This window comes from Rutidosis leptorrhynchoides, chromosome 1, assembly GCF_046630445.1.
Source record: "Rutidosis leptorrhynchoides isolate AG116_Rl617_1_P2 chromosome 1, CSIRO_AGI_Rlap_v1, whole genome shotgun sequence".
Lineage (NCBI taxonomy): Eukaryota > Viridiplantae > Streptophyta > Magnoliopsida > Asterales > Asteraceae > Rutidosis > Rutidosis leptorrhynchoides.
Window position 1 is genome coordinate 387,105,321 of NC_092333.1, and position 14,795 is coordinate 387,120,115.

The following is a 14,795-nucleotide window of genomic DNA, read 5'->3' on the forward strand; positions in this document are numbered from 1 at the left end:
ACCATAGACACGTATACAATGTTTCGACCTATCATGTCGACACATCTATATATATTTCGGAACAACCATAGACACTCTATATGTGAATGTTGGAGTTAGCTATACAGGGTTGAGGTTGATTCCAAAATATATATAGTTTGAGTTGTGATCAATACTGAGATACGTATACACTGGGTCGTGGATTGATTCAAGATAATATTTAACGATTTATTTCTGTACATCTAACTGTGGACAACTAGTTATAGGTTACTAACGAGGACAGCTGACTTAATAAACTTAAAACATCAAAATATATTAAAAGTGTTGTAAATATATTTTGAACATACTTTGATATATATGTATATATTGTTATAGGTTCGTGAATCAACCAGTGGCCAAGTCTTACTTCCCGACGAAGTAAAAATCTGTGAAAGTGAGTTATAGTCCCACTTTTAAAATCTAATATTTTTGGGATGAGAATACATGCAGGTTTTATAAATGATTTACAAAATAGACACAAGTACGTGAAACTACATTCTATGGTTGAATTATCGAAATCGAATATGCCCTTTTTTATTAAGTCTGGTAATCTAAGAATTAGGGAACAGACACCCTAATTGACGCGAATCCTAAAGATAGATCTATTGGGCCTAACAAACCCCATCCAAAGTACCGGATGCTTTAGTACTTCGAAATTTATATCATATCCGAAGGGTGTCCCGGAATGATGGGGATATTCTTATATATATGCATCTTGTTAATGTCGGTTACCAGGTGTTCACCATATGAATGATTTTTATCTCTATGTATGGGATGTGTATTGAAATATGAAATCTTGTGGTCTATTGTTACGATTTGATATATATAGGTTAAACCTATAACTCACCAACATTTTTGTTGACGTTTAAAGCATGTTTATTCTCAGGTGAATATTAAGAGCTTCCGCTGTTGCATACTAAAATAAGGACAAGATTTGGAGTCCATGTTTGTATGATATTGTGTAAAAACTGCATTCAAGAAACTGATTTCGATGTAACATATTTGTATTGTAAACCATTATGTAATGGTCGTGTGTAAACAGGATATTTTAGATTATCATTATTTGATAATCTACGTAAAGCTTTTTAAACCTTTATTGATGAAATAAAGGTTATGGTTTGTTTAAAAATGAATGCAGTCTTTGAAAAACGTCTCATATAGAGGTCAAAACCTCGCAACGAAATCAATTAATATGGAACGTTTTTAATCAATAAGAACGGGACATTTCAGTTGGTATCCGAGCGTTGGTCTTAGAGAACCAGAAAATTTGCATTAGTGTGTCTTATCGAGTTTGTTAGGATGCATTAGTGATTCTGGACTTCGACCGTGTTTTCTTTAAAAATGATTGCTTAACATTTTTGTTGGAAACTATATATTTTTAACATATGAATATTATGTGATATATTAATCTCTTAACGTGTTTGATATTATGTGATAGATGTCTACCTCTAGAACAAGTCCCATTGACTCACCTAATAATAATGAAGAGTCAAATGTAAATTGGAATGATTTGTGGACTGATTCACAAGTTCCCGAAGAGGAACCGGAAGAAGAGTCGGAACCGGAAGAAGAATCGGAACCGGAAGAAGAATCGGAACCGGATGAAGAAATAGAACCGGTGGGGGAAATAATAAAACGGTTAAGTAAAAGAAAATCCTCAACCAACCGACCAAAGTTAATTATGGTCAATGGTGTTTCCGCCAAGGAAGCAAAATATTGGGAGGATTACCAATTCTCCGATGAATCGGATTCCGACGAGAATTCCGATGATGTTATAGAAATTACCCCAACTGAATTTAAAAAGGCAAAAGAAAATAATAAGGGAAAGGGCATAAAAATAGAGAAATCTAATTCCAACCCCGATGAACTTTATATGTATCGTCAACCCCCGAAGTCCTTAAGTTGTAACAATGACCCGGGAACCTCTAAACCACCAGGTTTTTCTAAACCAATGTGGACAACGACGGCTCGTATTAGGGGAACATCATATATCCCTAGAAACTTGGCAAAACGAACCAAAACCGAAGAAGAAGAAACGAGCGAGTCGGAATAAGATAGTTGTATTCGTGTGGTGTAATATATGTAATATAGTGTTCTTATGCTTTATGATATATGTAAAAATTGCTTGTATTAATAAGTATTTTTTTATGAATCTAACTCTTGTCTATTTTACAGTTTAAAAACACAAAATGGATAGACAACCCAATATTTTAAGAGACCTACCCGGAGACATGATTGATGAAATCTTGTCTAGAGTCGGCCAGAATTCTTCGGCACAACTATTTAAGGCGAGATCAGTTTGTAAGACATTCGAAGAACGTTCCAAGAATGCCTTGGTTTATAAGAGACTTTCGTTTGAAAGATGGGGGATATCACATTGGGAAACCCATAAGTTACGATGTGTTTACTTTGACGCATATATTGCGGGGAACCCAAATGCTATTTTACGCAACGGGTTAAGAAATTATTTTGACTCAATATATCCGAATATTGGACTTCGTGATTTAGAAAAAGCGGCTAACATGCAACATAAAGAAGCATGTTATGCTTACGGATTAGTAATGTTCGCTTCTCACCAAAGTGAGAACAAGAACATCGGGCTACAACTATTAAACAAAACGTTTCCACAAGTGACGGAGTCGGTAATTGGGGTAAGAAATGAGGTTTTTAGATTGTTACGGGACTGTTGGACATTACGTAACCCTCGTCCCTTTGACGACGTTACAACACGCTGTCTTATCAACGGCCATAACAGTTATGTTGCACAAGACCAAGGATGGGAAGTAGTCCTAGTAAAACCAGAATGCATGACTTATTTCTGGACGTATGAATTACGTGTCTTTATTGCCTTTGCTGAACGACTTGTGTACTAGCTAGAATTATCTTCACAACTATCTTGTATCAAAGTTAATGTGTGCTATATTTCATGCTTTATGTAAAATAAGCGGTATTGTAAGTTTGTAAAATATTGTATAAAAGTTTGAACGCGAAATATTATTATAATCAGTTTTTCATATAGAATTGTAGTAGTTGAATTGTATATTAGCTACTAAGTATGAACTTAACGGGTAGGTACTACCCGAATTTAAACTTATAAAACGCTAATATGAAGAAAAAGCTTTTATAAATGAGTTCATATTATGCTACGAAATACTATTAACTACTCTTAATATTCTGTATGATTAACTTGTTCCATTTAACTATTTTGAAGGAAATGGCACCGACTACTCGACACACCGTGAATATGAATGAAGAGGAATTCCGTACTTTTCTAGCTTCAAACATAGCCGCAGTACAGGCTGCGCTACATACCAACAATAACCTTGGATCTAGCAGTACAGGAAATCGTGTAGGATGCACCTACAAAGAATTCACTGCCTGCAAACCTTTGGAATTTGATGGAACCGAAGGACCGATCGGATTGAAACGGTGGACCGAGAAGGTCGAATCGGTGTTTGCCATAAGTAAGTGTACTGAAGAGGACAAAGTGAAGTACGCTACGCATACCTTCACAGGTTCTGCGTTAACATGGTGGAATACCTATCTAGAGCAAGTGGGACAAGACGATGCGTACGCACTACCGTGGTCAGCATTCAAGCACTTGATGAACGAGAAGTACCGTCCCAGAACCGAGGTCAATAAGCTCAAGACAGAACTTAGAGGGTTACGAACCCAAGGATTTGATATTACCACGTATGAAAGACGATTCACAGAATTGTGCCTATTGTGTCCGGGAGCATTCGAAGATGAGGAAGAGAAGATCGACGCGTTTGTGAAAGGATTACCGGAAAGAATCCAAGAAGATATAAGTTCACACGAGCCCGCCTCCATACAACAGGCATGTAGAATGGCTCACAAACTAGTGAACCAGATTGAAGAAAGAATTAAAGAACAGACTGCTGAAGAGGCCAGTGTGAAGCAAGTCAAAAGAAAGTGGGAGGAAAATGGTGATAAGAATCACCAATACAACAACAACAGCAATCGCAACAATTATCCCAACAATCGCAACATCAATCGCAACTACAACAAACGGCCCAACAACAACAACAACAACAACAACAACAACAACAGCAACTACAACAATCATCCCAACAACAATAATAACCGCAACAACAACAACAATCAGAAGCAGCTATGCCAAAGGTGTGAAAAGTATCACTCGGGGTTCTGCACCAAATTTTGCAACAAGTGTAAAAGAAATGGTCATAGCGCGGCGAAGTGTGAGGTCTACGGACCAGGGGTTAATAGAACGAAAGGAACAAATGGTGTCGGAACGAGTAATGGCGGAGCAAGTAGTGTCGGAGCAAGCAATGCCAATGTAGTTTGTTATAAATGTGGAAAACCGGGCCACATTATTAGAAATTGCCCGAACCAGGAGAACACGAATGGACAAGGCCGCGGAAGAGTTTTCAATATTAATGCGGCAGAGGCACAGGAAGACCCGGAGCTTGTTACGGGTACGTTTCTTATTGACAATAAATCTGCTTACGTTTTATTTGATTCGGGTGCGGATAGAAGCTATATGAGTAGAGATTTTTGTGCTAAATTAAGTTGTCCATTGACGCCTTTGGATAGTAAATTTTTACTTGAATTAGCAAATGGTAAATTAATTTCAGCAGATAATATATGTCGGAATCGAGAAATTAAACTGGTTAGCGAAACATTTAAGATTGATTTGATACCAGTAGAGTTAGGGAGTTTTGATGTGATAATCGGTATGGACTGGTTGAAAGAAGTGAAAGCGGAGATCGTTTGTTACAAAAATGCAATTCGCATTATACGAGAAAAAAGGAAAACCCTTAATGGTGTACGGAGAAAAGGGCAACACGAAGCTACATCTTATTAGTAATTTGAAGGCACAAAAACTAATAAGAAAAGGTTGCTATGCTGTTCTAGCACACGTCGAGAAAGTACAAACTGAAGAAAAGAGCATCAATGATGTTCCCATTGCAAAAGAATTTCCCGATGTATTTCCGAAAGAATTACCGGGATTACCCCCACATCGATCCGTTGAATTTCAAATAGATCTTGTACCAGGAGCTGCACCAATAGCTCGTGCTCCTTACAGACTCGCACCCAGCGAGATGAAAGAACTGCAAAGCCAATTACAAGAACTTTTAGAGCGTGGTTTCATTCGACCAAGCACATCACCGTGGGGAGCTCCTGTTTTGTTTGTCAAGAAGAAAGATGGTACATTCAGGTTGTGTATCGACTACCGAGAGTTGAACAAACTTACCATCAAGAACCGCTACCCACTACCGAGAATCGACGACTTATTTGATCAACTACAAGGCTCGTCTGTTTATTCAAAGATTGACTTACGTTCCGGGTATCATCAAATGCGGGTGAAAGAAGATGATATTCCAAAGACTGCTTTCAGAACACGTTACGGTCATTACGAGTTTATGGTCATGCCGTTTGGTTTAACTAATGCACCAGCTGTGTTCATGGACCTTATGAACCAAGTGTGTGGACCATACCTTGACAAGTTTGTCATTGTTTTCATTGATGACATACTTATTTACTCAAAGAATGACCAAGAACACGGTGAACATTTGAGAAAGGTGTTAGAAGTATTGAGGAAGGAAGAATTGTACGCTAAGTTTTCAAAGTGTGCATTTTGGTTGGAAGAAGTTCAATTCCTCGGTCACATAGTGAACAAAGAAGGTATTAAGGTGGATCCGGCAAAGATAGAAACTGTTGAAAAGTGGGAAACCCCGAAAACTCCGAAACACATACGCCAGTTTTTAGGACTAGCTGGTTACTACAGAAGGTTCATCCAAGACTTTTCCAGAATAGCAAAACCCTTGACTGCATTAACGCATAAAGGGAAGAAATTTGAATGGAATGATGAACAAGAGAAAGCGTTTCAGTTATTGAAGAAAAAGCTAACTACGGCACCTATATTGTCATTGCCTGAAGGGAATGATGATTTTGTGATTTATTGTGATGCATCAAAGCAAGGTCTCGGTTGTGTATTAATGCAACGAACGAAGGTGATTGCTTATGCGTCTAGACAATTGAAGATTCACGAACAAAATTATACGACGCATGATTTGGAATTAGGCGCGGTTGTTTTTGCATTAAAGACTTGGAGGCACTACTTATATGGGGTCAAAAGTATTATATATACCGACCACAAAAGTCTTCAACACATATTTAATCAGAAACAACTGAATATGAGGCAGCGTAGGTGGATTGAATTATTGAATGATTACGACTTTGAGATTCGTTACCACCCGGGGAAGGCAAATGTGGTAGCCGATGCCTTGAGCAGGAAGGACAGAGAACCCATTCGAGTAAAATCTATGAATATAATGATTCATAATAACATTACTACTCAAATAAAGGAGGCGCAACAAGGAGTTTTAAAAGAGGGAAATTTAAAGGATGAAATACCCAAAGGATCGGAGAAGCATCTTAATATTCGGGAAGACGGAACCCGGTATAGGGCTGAAAGGATTTGGGTACCAAAATTTGGAGATATGAGAGAAATGGTACTTAGAGAAGCTCATAAAACCAGATACTCAATACATCCTGGAACGGGGAAGATGTACAAGGATCTCAAGAAACATTTTTGGTGGCCGGGTATGAAAGCCGATGTTGCTAAATACGTAGGAGAATGTTTGACGTGTTCTAAGGTCAAAGCTGAGCATCAGAAACCATCAGGTCTACTTCAACAACCCGAAATCCCGGAATGGAAATGGGAAAACATTACCATGGATTTCATCACTAAATTGCCAAGGACTGCAAGTGGTTTTGATACTATTTGTGTAATAGTTGATCGTCTCACCAAATCAGCACACTTCCTACCAATAAGAGAAGATGACAAGATGGAGAAGTTAGCACGACTGTATTTGAAGGAAGTCATCTCCAGACATGGAATACCAATCTCTATTATCTCTGATAGGGATGGCAGATTTATTTCAAGATTCTGGCAGACATTACAGCAAGCATTAGGAACTCGTCTAGACATGAGTACTGCCTATCATCCACAAACTGATGGGCAGAGCGAAAGGACAATACAAACGCTTGAAGACATGCTACGAGCATGTGTTATTGATTTCGGAAACAGTTGGGATCGACATCTACCGTTAGCAGAATTTTCCTACAACAACAGCTACCATTCAAGCATTGAGATGGCGCCGTTTGAAGCACTTTATGGTAGAAAGTGCAGGTCTCCGATTTGTTGGAGTGAAGTGGGGGATAGACAGATTACGGGTCCGGAGATTATACAAGAAACTACCGAGAAGATCATCCAAATTCAACAACGGTTGAAAACCGCCCAAAGTCGACAAAAGAGCTACGCTGACATTAAAAGAAAAGATATAGAATTTGAAATTGGAGAGATGGTCATGCTTAAAGTTGCACCTTGGAAAGGCGTTGTTCGATTTGGTAAACGAGGGAAATTAAATCCAAGGTATATTGGACCATTCAAGATTATTGATCGTGTCGGACCAGTAGCTTACCGACTTGAGTTACCTCAACAACTCGCGGCTGTACATAACACTTTCCACGTCTCGAATTTGAAGAAATGTTTTGCTAAAGAAGATCTCACTATTCCGTTAGATGAAATCCAAATCAACGAAAAACTTCAATTCATCGAAGAACCCGTCGAAATAATGGATCGTGAGGTTAAAAGACTTAAGCAAAACAAGATACCAATTGTTAAGGTTCGATGGAATGCTCGTAGAGGACCCGAGTTCACCTGGGAGCGTGAAGATCAGATGAAGAAGAAATACCCGCATCTATTTCCAGAAGATTCGTCAACACCTTCAACAGCTTAAAATTTCGGGACGAAATTTATTTAACGGGTAGGTACTGTAGTGACCCGAACTTTTCCATGTTTATATAAATTAATTAAGATTGATATTTACATGATTAAATGTTTCCAACATGTTAAGCAATCAAACTTGTTAAGACTTGATTAATTGAAATATGTTTCATATAGACAATTGACCACCCAAGTTGACCGGTGATTCACGAACGTTAAAACTTATAAAAACTATACGATGACATATATATGGTTATATATATAGTTAACATGTTTTTATTATAAGTATGTATCTCATTAGGTATTTTAACAATGAGTTATATACATAAAAATGAGACTATTAATTTAAGAAACTCGAAAACGATATATATAACGATTATCGTTATAACAACGTCTTACTAGGTACATATGAATCATATTAAGATATTGATACACTTGGTTAATTATGTTAAATGATAAGTAAATATATTATTAAGTGTATTAACAATGAAATACATATGTAAAAATAAGACTACTAACTTAATGATTTCGAAACGAGACATATATGTAACGATTATCGTTGTAACGACATTTAACTGTATATACATCATACTAAGATATATTATATATCATAATATCATGATAATATAATAATTTAACATCTCATTTGTTATAATAAACAATGGGTTAACAACATTCAACAAGATCGTTAATCTAAAGGTTTCAAAACAACATTTACATGTAACGACTAACGATGACTTAACGACTCAGTTAAAATGTATATACATGTAGTGTTTTAATATGTATTTATACACTTTTGAAAGACTTCAAGACACTTATCAAAATACTTCTACTTAACAAAAATGCTTACAATTACATCCTCGTTCAGTTTCATCAACAATTCTACTCGTATGCACCCGTATTCGTACTCGTACAATACACAGCTTTTAGATGTATGTACTATTGGTATATACACTCCAATGATCAGCTCTTAGCAGCCCATGTGAGTCACCTAACACATGTGGGAACCATCATTTGGCAACTAGCATGAAATATCTCATAAAATTACAAAAATATGAGTAATCATTCATGACTTATTTACATGAAAACAAAATTACATATCCTTTATATCTAATCCATACACCAACGACCAAAAACACCTACAAACACTTTCATTCTTCAATTTTCTTCATCTAATTGATCTCTCTCAAGTTCTATCTTCAAGTTCTAAGTGTTCTTCATAAATTTCAAAAGTTCTAGTTTCATAAAATCAAGAATACTTTCAAGTTTGCTAGCTCACTTCCAATCTTGTAAGGTGATCATCCAACCTCAAGAAATCTTTGTTTCTTACAGTAGGTTATCATTCTAATACAAGGTAATAATCATATTCAAACTTTGGTTCAATTTCTATAACTATAACAATCTTATTTCAAGTGATGATCTTACTTGAACTTGTTTTCGTGTCATGATTCTGCTTCAAGAACTTTGAGCCATCCAAGGATCCATTGAAGCTAGATCCATTTTTCTCTTTTCCAGTAGGTTTATCCAAGGAAATTAAGGTAGTAATGATGTTCATAACATCATTCGATTCATACATATAAAGCTATCTTATTCGAATGTTTAAACTTGTAATCACTAGAACATAGTTTAGTTAATTCTAAACTTGTTCGCAAACAAAAGTTAATCCTTCTAACTTGACTTTTAAAATCAACTAAACACATGTTCTATATCTATATGATATGCTAACTTAATGATTTAAAACCTGGAAACACGAAAAACACCGTAAAACCGGATTTACGCCGTCGTAGTAACACCGCGGGCTGTTTTGGGTTAGTTAATTAAAAACTATGATAAACTTTGATTTAAAAGTTGTTATTCTGAGAAAATGATTTTTATTATGAACATGAAACTATATCCAAAAATTATGGTTAAACTCAAAGTGGAAGTATGTTTTCTAAAATGGTCATCTAGACGTCGTTCTTTCGACTGAAATGACTACCTTTACAAAAACGACTTGTAACTTATTTTTCCGACTATAAACCTATACTTTTTCTGTTTAGATTCATAAAATAGAGTTCAATATGAAACCATAGCAATTTGATTCACTCAAAACGGATTTAAAATGAAGAAGTTATGGGTAAAACAAGATTGGATAATTTTTCTCATTTTAGCTACGTGAAAATTGGTAACAAATCTATTCCAACCATAACTTAATCAACTTGTATTATATATTATGTAATCTTGAGATACCATAGACACGTATACAATGTTTCGACCTATCATGTCGACACATCTATATATATTTCGGAACAACCATAGACACTCTATATGTGAATGTTGGAGTTAGCTATACAGGGTTGAGGTTGATTCCAAAATATATATAGTTTGAGTTGTGATCAATACTGAGATACGTATACACTGGGTCGTGGATTGATTCAAGATAATATTTAACGATTTATTTCTGTACATCTAACTGTGGACAACTAGTTATAGGTTACTAACGAGGACAGCTGACTTAATAAACTTAAAACATCAAAATATATTAAAAGTGTTGTAAATATATTTTGAACATACTTTGATATATATGTATATATTGTTATAGGTTCGTGAATCAACCAGTGGCCAAGTCTTACTTCCCGACGAAGTAAAAATCTGTGAAAGTGAGTTATAGTCCCACTTTTAAAATCTAATATTTTTGGGATGAGAATACATGCAGGTTTTATAAATGATTTACAAAATAGACACAAGTACGTGAAACTACATTCTATGGTTGAATTATCGAAATCGAATATGCCCTTTTTTATTAAGTCTGGTAATCTAAGAATTAGGGAACAGACACCCTAATTGACGCGAATCCTAAAGATAGATCTATTGGGCCTAACAAACCCCATCCAAAGTACCGGATGCTTTAGTACTTCGAAATTTATATCATATCCGAAGGGTGTCCCGGAATGATGGGGATATTCTTATATATATGCATCTTGTTAATGTCGGTTACCAGGTGTTCACCATATGAATGATTTTTATCTCTATGTATGGGATGTGTATTGAAATATGAAATCTTGTGGTCTATTGTTACGATTTGATATATATAGGTTAAACCTATAACTCACCAACATTTTTGTTGACGTTTAAAGCATGTTTATTCTCAGGTGAATATTAAGAGCTTCCGCTGTTGCATACTAAAATAAGGACAAGATTTGGAGTCCATGTTTGTATGATATTGTGTAAAAACTGCATTCAAGAAACTGATTTCGATGTAACATATTTGTATTGTAAACCATTATGTAATGGTCGTGTGTAAACAGGATATTTTAGATTATCATTATTTGATAATCTACGTAAAGCTTTTTAAACCTTTATTGATGAAATAAAGGTTATGGTTTGTTTAAAAATGAATGCAGTCTTTGAAAAACGTCTCATATAGAGGTCAAAACCTCGCAACGAAATCAATTAATATGGAACGTTTTTAATCAATAAGAACGGGACATTTCACAAGTGACTACTTTAATGAATAAATTTCCTATTATATGTCCATATCAAATAAATGGATGTAGATTTACGATCTATACCATATCTACTTTACTATATGTTTCCTTATTATGTACTTTTGTTTATAACATATTTCTGAATGTAATATATTGATGAATTATGTACTCATTATTTGTTTCTCATATTTTGAAGTTCATGATGTACACTACTGGTTTGCAAAATCAGTCAAATGGTGGGGATCTTTGTATTGCAGACAGTGGTACCACACACCCTATACTCAAATCTAAAAAATATTTCACTGATTTTAAAGCAACAGAAGGAACGGTACATACTATATCAGGTCCTGCGGATTTAATAAAAGGAATGGGAAAAGAAAAATTCATGTTACCAAATGGTACAAATTTTCTGATAAAAAATGCCTTATTTTCTCCCATGTCAAAGAGAAATTTGGTAAGCTTCTCTAACATATACCAAAATGGATATGATTATAAGTCAGTGACTACAGAAAATGATAAATATTTAAGTATCACTGACAAGAAGCATGTGATTGAAAAACTACCAAGACTTAGTTCTGGTTTACATTATACATATATAAATGTACCAGAAACACACATGGTAGTTAATGAAAAGGCATGTGATCCTGTAATGATCAATCTGTGGCATGAAAGATTAGGCTACCCAGGATCAACAATGATGAAAAGAATAATTCAAAATACACATGGACATCCATTGACGGATCAAAAGATCCCTCATGATGCAATTATCCCATGTACATCATACTCACTTGGAAAATTGATAATAAGACCATCACCTCTTAAGGTTGAAAAAGAATCACCAATGTTTCTTGAAAGAATTCAAGGTGATATATGTGGACCATTTAGATATTTCAAGGTCCTAATAGACGCATCTAGTAGATGGTCTCATGTTTGTCTATTATCAAGTCGAAACATGGCATTTGCAAAATTTCTTGCTCAAATTATTAAATTGAGAGCACATTTCCCTGATTATACTATTAAAAAGGTGAGATTGGATAATGCTGGTGAGTTTACATCTCAAGCATTTAATGATTTTTGCATGTCTATTGGGATTGTTGTTGAACATCTTGTTGCTCATGTGCATACACAAAATGGTTTAGCCGAATCACTAATTAAACGATTGCAGTTAATAGCTAGACCATTGATAATGAGAACAAAACTCCCAGTATCTATATGGGGTCATGCAATTTTACATGCTGCATCATTAATTCACATTAGACCAAGTGCAAGTCATACATGTTCTCCCTTGCAACTTGCTTTTGGCCAGCAACCAAATATTTCTCACCTTAGAATATTTGGTTGTACGGTTTATGTTCCTATCGCACCACCATAACGCACTAAAATGGGTCCTCAAAGAAGGATGGAAATATATGTTGGATATGAAACATCTTCAATCATAAGATATATTGAACCCATGACGGGTGATGTTTTTACAACACGTTTTGCTGATTGTCACTTTAATGAAACATTGTTCCCTAGATTAGGGGGAGAAATAAAAAATAAATAAAATGATATTTCATGGTGTGAACCTCAATTAATGTATCTTGATCCTCGCACAAAAGAATGCGAGACCGAAGTTCAAAAAATAATGCATATGCAAGAACTTGTGAATAAATTGCCTGATGCATTTACAGATACAAAGAGAGTGACTAAATCATATATACCAGCAGCAAATGCTCCAGCTCGAATTGAAATTCCAAAAGCTGGCAATAATGTCACTCTTGAGTTTTTGCCACGCCAGAAACGTGGGAGACCAATTGGTTCCAAAGATAAAAATCCTCTAAAAAGAAAATCAGCTGATAATGTGGTAAAAGAAAGTGTTCAAGAAGAACCACAAATCAATACTCCTTCTGCAGAGGAGATTGATAATGTCAATACTGAATTTTCAATCAATTATGCACACTCAAAAATATTATGGAACCGAAATGAAGTGAAAAATCTTGATGAGATATTTTCATATAATGTGTCATATGACATCATGAATGATGATGATGATCCAGAACCAAAATCTGTCATGGAATGTCAAAATAGACATGATTGAGATCATTAGAAAGGAGCAATACGAGCTGAGTTTGAATCGCTCAATAAAGAAAAGTTTTCGGATCTATTATTCTCACACCTAAAGATGTGAAACCTGTGGGATATAGATGGGTTTTTGTGTGAAAAAGAAATGAGAAAAATAAAGTTACAAGGTATAAAGCTAGACTTGTAGCTCAAGGTTTTTCTCAAAGACCAGGAATTAATTATGAGGAAACTTATTCTCCTGTTATGGATGCAATTATTTTTAGATACTTAATCAGCCTGGCAGTTTCTAAAAATTTAGAAATGCATCTCATGGATGTTGTAACTGCTTATCTATATGGATCACTTGATAGTGATATTTATATGAAGATACCTGAAGGATTTAAGGTATCAGAAGCAACCAATGCAAAACCCAAAGAAATGTACTCAATCAAGTTACAAAGGTCTTTATATGGGTTGAAACTGAAATGTCCCGTTCATATTGATTATAAAAGTTCCATATTAATTGATTTCGTTACGAGGTTTTGACCTCTATATGAGACGTTTTTCAAAGACTGCATTCATTTTTAAAACAACCATAACCTTTATTTTATAAATAAAGGTTTTAAAAGCATTACGTAGATTATCAAATAATGATAATCTAAAATATACTGTTTACACATGACCATTACATAATGGTTTACAATAGAAATATATTACATCGACATATGTTTCTTGAATGCAGTTTTTACACAATATCATACAAACATGGACAACAAATCTTGTCCTTATTTTAGTATGTAATAGCGGAAGCTCTTAGTATTCACCTAAGAATAAACATGCTTTAAATGTCAACAAAAATGTTGGTGAGTTATAGGTTTAACCTATATATATCAAATCGTAACAATAGACCACAAGATTTCATATTTCAATACACATCCCATACATAGAGATAAAAATCATTCATATGGTGAACACCTGGTAACCGACATTAACAAGATGCATATATAAGAATATCCCCATCATTCCGGGACACCCTTCGGATATGATATAACTTTCGAAGTACTAAAGCATCCGGTACTTTGGATGGGGTTTGTTAGGCCCAATAGATCTATCTTTAGGATTCGCGTCAATTAGGGTGTCTGTTCCCTAATTCTTAGATTACCAGACTTAATAAAAAGGGGCATATTCGATTTCGATAATTCAACCATAGAATGTAGTTTCATGTACTTGTGTCTATTTTGTAAATCATTTATAAAATCTGCATGTATTCTCATCCCAAAAATATTAGATTTTAAAAGTGAGACTATAACTCCCTTTCACAGATACTTCCTTCCTCGGAAATAAGACTTGGCCACGGATCGATTCACGAACCTGTAACAAATATGTACATATATATCAAAGTATATTCAAAATATATTTACACCATTTTTAATACATTTTAATATTTTAAGTTTATTAAGTCAGCTGTCCTCGTTAGTAACCTACAACTAGTT